Source organism: Mastigoproctus giganteus, chromosome 2 (genome assembly GCF_048544385.1).
Source record: "Mastigoproctus giganteus isolate SK-2022 chromosome 2, ASM4854438v1, whole genome shotgun sequence".
Classification (NCBI taxonomy): domain Eukaryota; kingdom Metazoa; phylum Arthropoda; class Arachnida; order Uropygi; family Thelyphonidae; genus Mastigoproctus; species Mastigoproctus giganteus.
Genome location: NC_143576.1, coordinates 260,428,656 through 260,443,264, shown reverse-complemented (window position 1 = coordinate 260,443,264; position 14,609 = coordinate 260,428,656). Strand labels below are relative to the sequence as shown.

The window sequence follows — 14,609 nt, the reverse complement described above, 5'->3', positions numbered from 1 at the left end:
CTCCCCTTCCCGCTGATTTAAAAACATCAGCAATGAGAGATAAACACCCTTTCTAACACTAACCATAGTAGTTTTGGCATGTCAATCACTGCCTTTTTCTCCCGCCATTTTTGAAGGGGGACCCTGTTCTAAATTTTCCAAAAAAAAAATTTTTTTTTTTGGAAAATTTAGTAACGAGACGGGAGTAAGCGGCACCAAATTAACATATTGTATATGTACATAAGAAAGTAACAAGATATATATATTTTTTATTGGCATCCTGTTTATTATTATTTATTGGGCATAGTTCTTTTTTGTTTTTACAAGAGAGAAGATACACTAAATATAATTATTAAACAAACAAATCATAATAAGACAAATACATTTAATAGCAAAAATAATAATACATGTACAATAAACTAAAATAACCATTTTTGCCACACGGCAGCACTGTCAAATCAGAAAAAATAATGGCTTAACATGCGAAACCACCAATTACTTCAACTCGTGTTCCCAAAACAAATCAGTTTTGGTTCCCAACTCACATAGAGAATAAGATGGTGCTATTACACAGTAGTAACGTATTTACTGGATCAACGCTTGTCAACATAAAACCGTGTATTGTTAGAACACAGTACTCGACGGTGTTCTAACAATACACAAATTTCAGTTGACAAGCGTTAATCCAGTAAATATGTAAAATAACATTTATATAACCCTATTTCTAGGTTCATTTTTATTACCTAATAATACTGTCAAGTCCTATTAAATACTGTCATATTAATTGTGATAATTGAAGGGATATATAAATTGGAAATCTGTTTACTGTGATATCTCATTCATATCAATTTTTTAATATTACTTACCATTCGGGTAACATATAACTCAAAACTAGTATGCAGTACTCTTATACATCATATCAAATCACCCACACCAGTGAAACCACAATCACAGCTCACGCAATATCTAAACAATATTCGCTTCATAGTCTAACATGCAGGTTGCACGTGGTGTAGAGCGCGCACACACACACACACACCGCACGTTCGAATTCATGTGTTAACACAAAATGCATGATATCCTACGCATAACGGGAAAAATACAGAGTAAAAAGAAATCCACAGAAGAAAATATTACTCAATAAACATTGTCATGATGAACCGAAGACGACAAAAGAAGAGCAAATTAACACTGACAAGGAGAAAATTGAGTATTCTGAGTAATGCAAAGCCATTAAAAAGAGACTCAGAGAACACTTAAGGTTTAACACAAGAAAAGTACAAGCATTAAGGGAAAACAAAGGACTTAAATCAGCAGTTATGAACAGTAATACAAATTATACTGGATCTGAAGAACAGTGATGGTGTACTTATAAACAGCAGAGAAGGCATAATTCAAATAACAGAAGACTACTAGGCCAAAATGGATGTCAGATGAACTAATGAGGCATATGGCAGAGAAGAAAAATGCATGGGATACTTACAAATTAACACATGACACAGAAGCCTATGATAGATACAAGTTGATATGCAACCAAGTTACAAAGGAGGTTAGGCAGGCGAAGGCAGATTACGAGAAATCTTTGGGAAGGGATGCAAAGAAAAACAGCAAAGAGTTCTTTACTTATGTAAACTCTAGAAGGAAGGGGATGAATCAGATTGGTCCACTTGATATTGATGGGTCAACTGTTGGTGATCCTGCTCAGGTAGCTAACAAACTAAATGAATATTTTGCATCGACATTCACACATCAGGAGTTATTCAGCAAGGGGAATGCCAGAGGTGTATTCAACTGTAGCAGTAAGCTACAGAAATTTGAAATAACTGGGAGTAAAGTGGAGGAGAAACTGCTGAAGATAAACACAAGAAAGGCACCCGGGGTGGATGGGATCTATCCAGTTATATTAAAGGAGGCAGCAAAGGAAGTAAGCAAACCCTTAGCCATAATTATGAGAGCTTCCTTGGACTCAGGGGAGGTACCCATAGACTGGAAAAGTGCAAATGTGACCCCAATTCACAAAGGAGGATCAAAGGCTGACACAAGTAATTATAGACCTGTGAGCTTAACTTCTGTTCCAGGAAAATTAATGGAGACACTGGTTAAAGAAGCACTGCAGGATCATTTAGACAAGACTTCAGTTATAGCTGAGACACAGCATGGTTTTGTTAAGGGGAAGTCTTGCCTGACCAATTTGATTGGATACTATGATGCAGTCACAAAAGAACTGGATGCAGGGAATAACTTTGATATTATATACTTGGATCTTAGAAAGGCTTTTGATACTGTTGCACATGGAAGACTACTACACAAATTGGAGCAGTGTGACATTGGAGGCAAATTGCTGCTATTGATAAAGGGGTGGTTGAGGGGGAGAAGACAGAGAGTGGTAATCAATGGACACTGCTCATCGTGGACTAATGTTATTAGTGGAGTCCCTCAGGGGTCTGTGTTGGGTCCATTATTGTTTTCTGTATTTATAAATGATATTGATGATGGTATATCAAGCTTAATGTCCAAGTTTGCAGATGATACAAAGGTTGGCAGGGTTGTCAAGGACACTACTGACACTATGCTACTGCAGCAGGATCTGGAAAGGTTGAGCAGATGGGCTGAGAGGTGGCAAATGAAGTTTAACATTGACAAATGTAAAGTACTACACATGGGAAACAGCAACCCCAGAGCAACGTATCAACTCTGTGGTACTAGACTGAGAGTGGTAGAGAATGAAAGGGACTTGGGGGTGGTTGTGCAGGCAGATATGAAGTTCTCTGAGCAGTGCAGACGGGCTGCAAGAGTAGCTCATGGAGTATTGTCAATGATATACAGGAATTTTTCCAGCAGGGATAAGGAGGTGATTATTCCATTGTATAAGGCAATGGTCAGGCCACACCTAGAGTACTGTATACAGGTCTGGAGGCCTCATTTCAAGAAGGATGTAGAGCTGCTGGAACGAGTACAGAGAAGGGCAACTAGATTAGGGAATGGAACAAAGGGGTGCTCTTACGAAGAAAGGCTTAAGTTTTGCAAATTACAGTGTCTGGAGACTAGGCACCAGCGAGGTGATCTGATAGAGGTGTATAAAGCCTTGAATGGTTTAAGCATGCTCAATGCTGATGGGATTCTTCCTCTAGCTCAGAAAAATCACCTGAGAGGGCATAAATTCAAATTAAGGAAAGACAGATGTAGGATAGACGTGCGGAAATTTGCCTTTAGCCAGCGGGTGGTTGGTTGGTGGAACAGACTCCCATCCCTTGTGGTGGAGGTTGATAGCCTAAATAAGTTTAAGGCTCAGCTGGACAGGTATTTTGAACGAACAGAGGGGTGAAGTGGAAGTTGGTTTTTTTTTTTTTTTTTGGCTGATGCTGCATAAGCTTGCTTTCTTGCATCAAATGCCTCTACTAATGCTAATGCTAATGACCTTATCGTAAGCCACGATCTCAAAGAATTAGAGAAAAATCTTAATGTTATGCAGAGTTAATGCTAATGCTAATGCTAATGCTAATGTTAGTAAGGATAATCTTCTGACCGTGTGGTCGTCCCGGAGTATAAACAGAAAATTTATATATTTATTATTTCGGACTAAAGATGAATATGGCTAAAACAGAAATAATGATGAACAAGTATATCACAGAAAGGGATATAGACTTTGAAGTGGGCAGTCACCGAATTTCATATACGAAGAATACCTAGGACAATTCATTAGCTATAATAATGATAAATGGCTGGAAGTCAAAAGAAGAATAAATTTCGGATGGATAGCATTCAAGCATATATAGTCACATACTGAGGAGCAATATCCCAATTTGTCTGAAATGTAAAATAGTGAACCAGTGTATACTTCCCACCATGACTTATAGAAGTGAAACTTGGACAGTCACCAAAAGAATGGAGGAGAAGCTGAAAAATACACAGCGAAGAATGGAAAGAATTACATTAGGAATCTGACTGTTAGATAAGAAGACACATATCTCGAAGACAAGATGACAGATGGACTAAGAAAATAACAGAATGGTACCCAGGAGAAAACCCGAAAAACCTAAAAGAAAATCTGAAAGACAACAACAGAGATAGACAGATGAAATTCACGAGTTCGTAGTTAGTAAATGGATAGCCATAGCACAAAACAGAAGAAACTGTAAAGTTGTTGGAGAAACCTTCATCCTGCATTGGATGAAAATGGCTGAGGATGATGATCATGGATGCAGGCAGTATGATGCATGTGCACCTTTGAATTTTGAAGTAATACACAATTTTTAATATTTTCATTAATTTATTTTGGTGAGCAAAAAATTTATTCCACATGCACCACCTCGCAATATATCCTGCCAACGCCCATGATGATGATGATGATGGTGACCTTGACTTAAGTCAAACCTTTGTTATTGTTCTACATGAAACACATAAATTGGAGAAAAACTTTTTTTCTTTTTATGCTCCACTCCAACCGAGATATAGAATACTTCTTGACTTCATTACAACTGTTCTATTTCAACTGGGTATACCGGCGCAACAGTTAAAATTGGATTACGAAAGAAATACTAGTTGATACGCTATTACACAACGATAGCGTTGACTGAGTTTTCACTAAAAACACAACCCAATTACCATTGCTAATTAGGACTCCACAAATATAACCCCAGGGGCTCACATCTGGTGCGCATGGGCTTGGCACACCCAGGGTCCTGAGCTAGATATCATCATTCTTCTCTTCCTTGGTGATTTCCTTCTGCTTCTTTCTCTCTCTCTCTCTTAGGGTAAATTAGAATTTTTTTTTTTTTTTTTTTTTTTTTTTGGCTGGTGCAGCAAAAGCCTCAGGCTTCCTTGCACCATATGGTTAATAATAATAATAATAATAATAATAATAATAATATGCATACCCATGTTCTCATTATTAGCAAAGGAACAAGGGTTTATACATTTTTCGTCGCAGCCAACTGGCTTAAACTCGTAAAGAACGCTGGCATCATGGTACATTGTCAAAGAAATATTGCACAGTAACAATGGAACTAGATCCAAAAAATAAATTTAATACCGTATTTATTATCCATCAACGATAATTTTAATACTGTATTATCCATCTACGGTAATTTTAATACTGTATTATACATCTAGGGAGGTGGATAGTTTGAATAAATTGCAAGAAGAACTGGAGAGATTAGAAGAGGAAATGGACACAGAAGCTGGAAATGTATTTTGTTTACTTTGTTTGAGGTCTGGAGGCTTCATTTAAGGAAGGATATAGATCTCACGGTTCTGGTGAAAGTAGGGCAACCAAATTGGTGAAAGGAACAAAAGGGTGCTTTTCTCTAGAAAGGTTCAGGCGTAGACAGCATGATTTTTTCGCTTGAACATGGCTAATCGACGACAAACACAGGCAATTTACTGACACAATACAAATGGGTAGATGAAATAATTATCCAGGTGACCCGAATTATCTATTTTTTTTATATAAAGAAAGGCTTTAGTTCAGCAATTGCAGCGTCTGCATACGAGACACCTTCATGGAGACAGTCAAGACTTTAAACACCTCAACGGTATTCTTCCACTTGCCGAAACCACATGATGTGGCATCAATTTAAGTTGAGGAAAGATGGCTGCAGAATAGTTGAGCGCAATGGTGAGCTGTGAATATTTTAACAATGGGCTCGCAGTTTTTCTGACTTTCTACCGAGTAAAACCGATCGTTCAAGTAAGTGACGTCATCCACGGATTCCACCGTGAAGAGGGAAGAGGCGCTTCCCACGCTCGAACTACTAGTAGTGTGATTAGAGCACGTGAAGCATTTTTCGTGACCAGTGTAATATCTCAAGTCAGGGGCGGTTTCAGGGGTGGATTTCAGATGGGCTTTATTACCACCCTTAACCATGTTTCTAGTGAATGTGTAAAACGTTCCTAGGTCTACATTAAAAAAAAAAAACTTAAAAACCTGGTCATCATGGCTCCCCTAACGATGGTAACTAGATACAATAGCATCTGGAGTTCTAACTTTTTAGAATTCTTGAATAGTATGACATCACAATGATACTTCGTGCAGTTACTACTGCAATAAGTATGATTGCAAAAATACAAGTATTTATCACATGACTGCAACAACACAAGCATTTCAGAGACTGCTGTGAGTCATTGCAGTAAAAGTAAACACATGGGTTGTGTTGGGTAGCTAAGAATAGGAACAGGTGCATGTATACTTGCGTGTACACCAATGCTAGGAGTTTGGTAAATAAATTTGATGAATTTGAGGTATTGCTCAAAACATCAAAGGCAGATATTGTTGGGATATCAGAGACGTGGTGTCACACAGATATAAGGAATGCAGAACTGGAATTTGGGGAGTACAACGTCTACAGAAAGGATAGACTGGATAGGAAGGGAGGAGGGGTTATGCTATTAGTTAAGAAATACATAAAATCCAAAGAAGTGAAGCCAGTCGACATCGATACTGAGTTAGGCAAAGACATTAGAAAGAGAAAGAGACTCAGAGAGGACATAAGAAGATTTAACACAAGAAAAGTAGAACAAGCATTAAGGGAAAACAAAGGATTTAAATCAGCAGCCATGAACAGTAATGCAGAAAGACAAATGATACTGAAACTGAAGAATAGCGTTGCCGTACTTATAAACAGCAGAGAAGGCATAATTCAAAGAACAGAAGACTACTATAGAGAATTATACAAGGAACGAGGGAATGATACCAGCAGTGGGGAAGATGGATTGCAAAGTAGCAACACATACGACATACCCGATATTCTTCCTGATGATGTAGAACATGCTTTGAAGAAAATGAAGAATCGGAAAGCCCCGGGGGAAGATGAAGTCACTGTAGAGTTTTTAAAATTGGGAGGAAGAGACATGACACAAAAACTGGTAAGACTCTTCACAAAATGCATTAGAAAAGGCGTGACGCCTAAGGAGTGGAATAATGCAGTCATAGTTTTGCTGCATAAGAAAGGAGATAAATCAGAAATTGGAAATTATAGACCAATTATCTTGTTATCCCACACCTACAAGTTGTTCACAAGGGTCATTACTAACAGATTAGAAAGAATACTTGATGAGAATCAACCAAAAGAGTAAGCTGGCTTTAGGACAGAATTCTCAACTATGGATCACCTTCATGTAATATCACAGCTAATGGAGAAAGCAAATGAATATAAAACACCATTATGCCTGACATTTGTGGATTATGAAAAGGCATTTGACTCCATACAGCATAAGGCAATGTTTCGGGCACTGGATAGACAAGGCATAGATACCCCATATATTATGATTTTGAAGAAAATATATGAGAGTGCTACATCCTTTATTAGACTAGACAAAGACAGTAGCAAATTTAAAATCGAGAAAGGAGTTCGACAAGGAGACACAATATCTCCGAAGCTGTTTACTGCTGCTTGAGGAAGCTTTCAGAAGATTAGACTGGTCGCAGAAAGGAGTCAATGTGAACGGAGAGTACCTAAACCATTTACGATTTGCAGATGACATTGTGGTCATAAGCCATGATCCCAAAGAATTAGAGGAAAATCTTAATCAGTTATGCACAGTTAGTAAGGATTTTGGACTAAAGATGAATATGGCTAAAAGAAAAGTAATGATGAACAAGTATGCCACAGAAAGGGAAATAATGATTGGACGAGCAGTAATTGAATAGGTGGAGTCATATACTTATCTGGGACAAGTCATTAGCTGTAATAATGATAAATGGCTGGAAGTCAAGAGAAGAATAAATTTTCGATGGATAGCATTCAGGAAATATAGTCACATACTGAAGAGCAATATCCCAGTTTGTCTGAAACGTAAAATAATGAATCAATGTATACTCCCCACCATTACTTATGGAAGTGAAACTTGGGCACTCACCAAAAGAATGGAAGAGAAGCTGAGAACTACACAGCGAAGACTGGAACGAATTATATTGGGAATAACACTGTTAGATAAGAAGAGAAACACATGGATTAGGCAGCAAACTCAAGTAAAGGACATTCTTATCAAAACTAAAGAACTAAAATGGTCTTTGGGCAGGACACATAGCTCGAAGACATGATGACAGATGGACTAAGAAAATAAATAACAGAATGGTAGAACCCAAGAGAAGCTAGAAGAAAACCTGGAAGACAAAGGCGGAGATGGATAGATGAAATTCCTGAGTTTTTGGGTAGTCAATGGATGGCCAGTGCTCAAAACAGAAGGAACTGGAAAGTTGCTGGAGAGGCCTTCATCCTGCAGTGGATTGAAAATGGCCAATGATGATGATGACTAAGATATCATTACTCTGTGGTTATTAGAAATAATTATTACTTATTGCTCTGTGGTTACAGAGGCGGATTTAACGGCGGCCGCACGCCCTGGGCGCCGACTTCTGAAGGGCACACGCAAAACCCCAGCGAATTAGTTGAACATATTAGTTCAAAACTTTGTGATTATTATTATGCTATTATTAATTATATTATACATATATTATATTCAAATTTTATTGGAAATAAAATATTAATAGTACATAATATTTTTTATTTATTTAAAAAATGGTTAACATGTATTTTTATTTTCCCTGTCTCTCTCTTTTTTTTAAGGGGCCCAATATTTTCTACAGCGCCCGGGGCCTCAACCGACCTTAATCCGCTCCTGTGTGGTTATTAGGGACGTTGAAAGAGAAGTTATGTCGGTAATTTGGATCGCGTTTCTTGTAATCCAATCAAATACGACAAAGAAAAATTATCCAATGTCATTCCTTCGCGGTTTCAAAAAAAGGCGTCATTAGAATTTTTCCCACATTTTTAGATTTGATTCAACAATTTAACGCTATGACCCAACGCTCGGGTCGTTTGACCGCGAGCGTAACTACGTATTGAAATTATTATTATTATTACTAGCCATATAGTGCAAGGAAGCCTGAGGCTTATGCTGCACCAGCCAAAAAAAAAAAAAAAAAAAAATTTCCAAGTTACCCAGAGAGAGAGAGAGAGAGAGTAGAAGGGAATCACCAAGAAGAGAAAAATGATAGTATCCAGCTCAGGACCCTGGGTGTGCCAAGCCCATACTCACCAGATGTGAGCCCCTGGGGTTAAATTGTTGGGGTTCTCCTCAGGGAAATTCTAGAATAATATATCTTTCCTTTATAAAAAAAAAAAAAAAACCTATGAAATAAAATAAAACATTTCAATTATGAAATATTTATATTGCTAATTAAATAATTAATTGAACAATTAATTTAGTATTTGTTAAATAAATATTTATTAATTTAAACGTTACATTGCCAAAATATATAAAATGTAAACTAATAAGAGGAGTTTACCTCAATATAGTACGTGGAACACTTCCGTATGATACCCTCCAGAAATTAAAACGGAAAAAACGAAAAAATCGACAACTTACCGGTACATTAAAGTAAAATAAATAATTAAATAATTAAAGTAAAATATAAATAATTAAATAATCAATTTACCACAATTCAAAATCAATTCAAAACAATTAAAATTCAAATTAACGCAATTAAAAGAATCTAACGAAAATATTCAAAACGATTTTATTATCAACGTAGAACATATTGAGTATTACAGCTCTGATTCATACTATCTATAAAATGTAAACATATTTTAAAATTTTATATTTATACTCTTTCCTCTAAAAAATCCGCTATTACATATTTTAATCGCCAAACCTGAAGCAATTCCGCTAAATCTAGCGGGAAAACCGCTAAAATGGCAACACTACACCCCTGCTCTAGCTTTCTTGTACTACTACTACTATTAAAGTATGGAATGTTTGGCGATTTGGGCGACTTAATTAATTCCAGTTAGTTGGTTGTACCGTTGTCACGCGTTGGGTATCACTTTAATGTTGTGAAGTTCGTTGTTAGAAATCAGCCAATGTTGAAGCCTACATAAAATAATGAAAGTGAAACTGAAAGTCAGTTTGTGTCGTGCACCAATGAAAATAAGCTGTTTCAGTTTTGATTTCATTCTCATGAATATGTTGTACTTTAGACATTTGAAATGTGTCACGGGCAGTGCATAATGGGAGTTTGTGATTTGAGTGACTTAGTCTGTCATAGTTTTACCTTACTGAGTTAGTTCTGCGGTTAAATGTTAATTAATCACCCGTTAATTTTTGCAAGTTTATCAGTTGGGTATGCAAACAACTTTATGCCATCGTTTACTTGTTCGAAAAATAGATGGCGTTATAAAGTGTGCTCGAAGTGTATGGATTGTGAAGGGTTTCGAAGCCAGATCACATTTTGTTAGAGGTGAAGATATCTTTCATTTTAGATTTAAGAACTGAAATTTTGCGGCTCTAGTATGGATGTAAATTCTAATTGAAGATAAAATGTGTCAGTGGGCGACTTGATAAAGTTCTTTTGTACCGACATATTGTTACCATTATTCCGAATGATAGCAGAGAGATATTACTTGACTTTTGTAATAGTGCAGTAGAGTCCCTATTATCCGAGGTAATGTAGACCGAGGGAACCACGGATAATCAAAAACTCGAATGACACGGAAGATTTGGCAAATTATTGTTAATAAACTGGATTTGAATACATTAACGTGATGATGTTAATTCTGTTTTCAGGTCAGACCTACTTATTATTAGCCATATGGTGCAAGGAAGCGTGAGGCTTATTCTGCACCAGCCAAAAAAAAAAAAAAAATTCCGAGTTACCCTGAGAGAGAGAGAGAGCGAGGGGGGCATCACCAAAAAAAAAAAAAAAGAGAACAATGATATCCAGCTCAACCCTGGGTGTGCCAAGCCCATACTCACCATATGTGAGCTCCTGGGGTTAATTGAACATAGTGACTTAAATTATACGATAAAACGCTTTTAATTTTATTTACAACTGTTTTATTACAATAAAAAAAATAGTACATGTATAAAAAATTACAAGTCATAGACAAGAAAAATGTACGCTTACATTATCGCTGCGCCTTAATATCATATAAAAAATTCGGTAAAACTACAGATTATGGGTACACCTCCGGAGGAAGTGGCCTCTTTTGCTTGAATCCATCCCTAGTTACTACTGTAAACTAACATGACCATTTTTTTCACTAGCCAAGAATGAAAGTGGATTAAAAAACCCACACTTCTTTTGCTTGAATTTGGCCATGCAGGTGACAAGGTGTATACATTGTCTTCAGTTCAGCCAAAAATTCATTTAATGGGTTTTTGTTTCATAGAATATCCTCACTTTTTAGCTGCTATATTTTATAGGAGCCTAAGTAACAAAACATCTGTGGGCATGGTATCCCCCTGCTGTACAATATAATGTAAAGCTGACTCAATAGCATTTAGACCTTCCATGTGTGTCATTTTTTTTTTTTTTTTTTTGTAGTATCTGTGCGCTCTTTACGTTCACTTTCATATTTTTGTTAGTCAACAAGTTTTATCATCGTGTCATCAGTCATTTCCAGCTGTTTATCAGAATTCATCCACTCTTTAATAATCTCTGTAGTAAGAGTGTCCGAAACAGGAAGGTTATTGGCTAGTTCTAAAAGAGTTTCTTCACCTCTTTCATCTTCATTTTGAGAGCAGAGTAGCATTCCATGCTTCTGCCAACTGGTAAATCCTTGATGTTTATTTTTTTAAGATTCTGAACAATACTGGCCCCTGTTTCAAGATTTTGAAGCAGATGTTTTAAGAGACATTGCCTATAGTTGCATTTCAAAGTCTCCAAAACACCTTGATCTGGAAATTGAAGAAGGGATGTCACATTAGGTGGCAAAAACAGAGATTTAATGTCACCAAAAACTAGTTCACTTTCTTCTGGATGGGATGGAGCATTGTCTAAAATTAAAAGTACTTTACGGAGAATTTTGCACTAGGGACAAATTCTTCATGAAACCATGTTTTAAACAAACTTGAATCCATCCATTAATTTTTTTGATTTGCGTAGTTAACAAGCAAACATTTTAATTAAGCTTTATGCCAGTACTGTCATTTTCTTCTTGCTTTGTTTATAACCAGGAGCTGATTTTTCTTTTCTAGCTGCAAGTGTTTTGAATGGGAAAATTTTATAATTCAGGCCTGTTTCGTCACTGTTGTAAATTTGATCCAAATTCAAATTTTCTTCTTGATTAATTTTTGCTAATTTAGCAGTAAATGTTGCTATTTCTTCCATACTAGCTTATAATTTCCCCCCAGTGATGTTCAGATTTCTAACTCCAAATCTTTTTTTTCAGTGATCCAACCAACCAGTACTTGTGGTAAGTTGTTCTTCCTTTTCATTAAAATGCTTATTGAATTCTAAGGCTTTAGCCAGAAATTGGGCTTCCTTTGTCTCTCATCTGTGTGAACTACAAAAAAAAAGCACTTCAGAAGTTTATTCAAATTCTCCTTCATTGTTTTTCTATTCAAATTTTCACTATGACATGCTGATGCTCTTTGTGAACACCATTTTTCAATTTCTGCTCTCTTTCTCCTACAGCCACTTCACCAACACCTAAATCACTAGCCACTTTTTTTTATTGTTTCTCCTTGATCCAAGCGTTTGATTGCATTCAACTTTATACCTAAAGATAAACAACACACTTCTGTTTTCCACTCATAGTGCTTACACTAACCCTAATAGCATTGATGAAACATGACAAATTAGAGAGTAAAATTTTTAAATTGTTTTTTTTTATTAAATCTTTAAATCTTTGAAATTAGAAAGAGTAAAAAGTCATGAAATCAACAACATAAAAGATCATCATGGCTCAGCAGTCAACTGGTATGAGTTCCCACTCTGTACTGAACTACACACTCTTGTCTTTGATGACAAAATATATACAACTTTTTGACAATTCACCTTGGATAATGCGGAACCTTGGTCAAACGAGTCTCAGTTAATTAGGACTCTACTGTAACAGTATTTTATGTCCATTTATGATGTTAGCATGAAGATCCATCAATTTCACTTAATTCATTCTGCATTATAATTGTATGCAGTAGTTAGCAGAATTCACTTATTTCTAGTTTAGTGTTAGTAACATGATGCAAGGAAGTAAAGCTCATTCAGCACCATCCAAAAAAGAAAAAAATATATAGGAACACTTCATTTATTAGTTCAGATCTTCCTTAAATTTATTCAACCACACACTTCCACGATACAAGTCGGAAGTTTTTTCCGACAAATAAATACTTTTTGGGTGAATGCATATTTCTGCACATCTGTTCTGAAACCACTCTTTTCCAATTTAAAGTTATGCCCTCTTGTCCATGTATCATCTAAGAAAAACTAAAGATTTTACCAACAGCATTTCATTTACTTAAAGCCTTAAAGGACACCACCTAAATACCTAGTTTCCATAGGCTGCAGTTTACAGACTTCTAGTCTTTATAGGAATATTCTTTCCTATATATATATATATAGGTTTGGAACATGAGGTTTCCAAATCTATATGTTCTATTCTAGATGCAGCCTAATTATTGCCTTATATAAGGGAAAGATCACCTCTTTTTATTATTTTTTTCTGCAAGTGTTCCTGTATATCATTGATAGAACCCTGCATGCTGTTCTTGAAACTTGGTCTCGCTGCTCAGAGAATTGCATGCCAAACTGCATACAATTACCCATGGGTCTTTTTTAGCATTAGCATTAGTAGGGGCATTTGATGCAAGAAAGCAAGCTTATGCAGCATCAGCCAAAAAAAAATAAAAAATAAAATAAATAAATAAATAAAAAAATAATAAATAAATAAAAAATAACCACTTCCACTTCACCCCTCTGTTCGTTCGAAATACCTGTCCAGCTGAGCCTTAAACTTATTTAGGCTATCAACTTCCACGACAAGGGACGGAAGTTTATTCCACCAACCAACCACCCGCTGGCTAAAGGCAAATTTCCTCACGTCTATCCTACATCTGTCTTTTCTCAATTTAAATTTATGCCCTCTCAGGTGATTATTCTGAGCAAGAGGAAGAATCCCATCAGCATTGAGCATGCTCAAACCATTCAAGGCTTTATACACATCTATCAGATCACCTCGCCGGTGCCTAGTCTCCAGACACTGTAATTTGCAAAACTTAAGCCTTTCTTCATAAGAGCACCCCTTTGTTCCATTCACTAATCTTGTTGCCCTTCTCTGTACTCGTTCCAGCATCTCTACATCCTTCTTGAAATGAGGCCTCCAGACCTATATACAGTACTCTAGGTGTGGTCTGACCATTGCCTTATACAATGGAATAATCACCTCCTTATCCCTGCTAGAAAAATTCCTATATATCATTGACAATACACCATGAGCTACTCTTGCAGCCCGTCTGCACTGCTCAGAAAACTTCATATCTGCCTGCACAACCACCCCCAAGTCCCTTTCATTCTCTACCACTGTCAGTGTAGTACCACAGAGTTGATACGTTGCTCTGGGGTTGCTGTATAACATATGTAGTACTTTACATTCGTCAATGTTAAACTTCATTTGCCACCTCGAAGCCCATCTGCTCAACCTTTCCAGATCCTGTTGCAGCAGCATAGTGTCAGTAGTGTCCTTGACAACCCTGCCAGCCCTCGTATTGTCGGCAAACTTGGACATTAAGCTTGATATACCATCATCAATATCATTTATAAATACAGAAAACAATAATGGACCCAATACTGAACCCTGAGGGACTCCACTAATAACATTAGTCCACGATGAGCAGTGTCCATTGATTAC

The 14,609-nt window shown here is 36.6% G+C and overlaps 1 protein-coding gene across 1 annotated transcript in view; it reads left to right on the top strand.

Moving 5' to 3' along the window:
* Nucleotides 1-10,138: 10,138 nt before the first annotated feature.
* LOC150090426 (uncharacterized) overlaps nucleotides 10,139-14,609 on the top strand; it is a 61,475-nt gene continuing 57,004 nt past the window's right edge. Inside the window, exon 1 of the mRNA XM_090390309.1 lies at nucleotides 10,139-10,219. The gene's annotated coding sequence lies outside the window, so the exon portion shown is untranslated. The remainder of the gene's footprint in view (nucleotides 10,220-14,609) is intronic.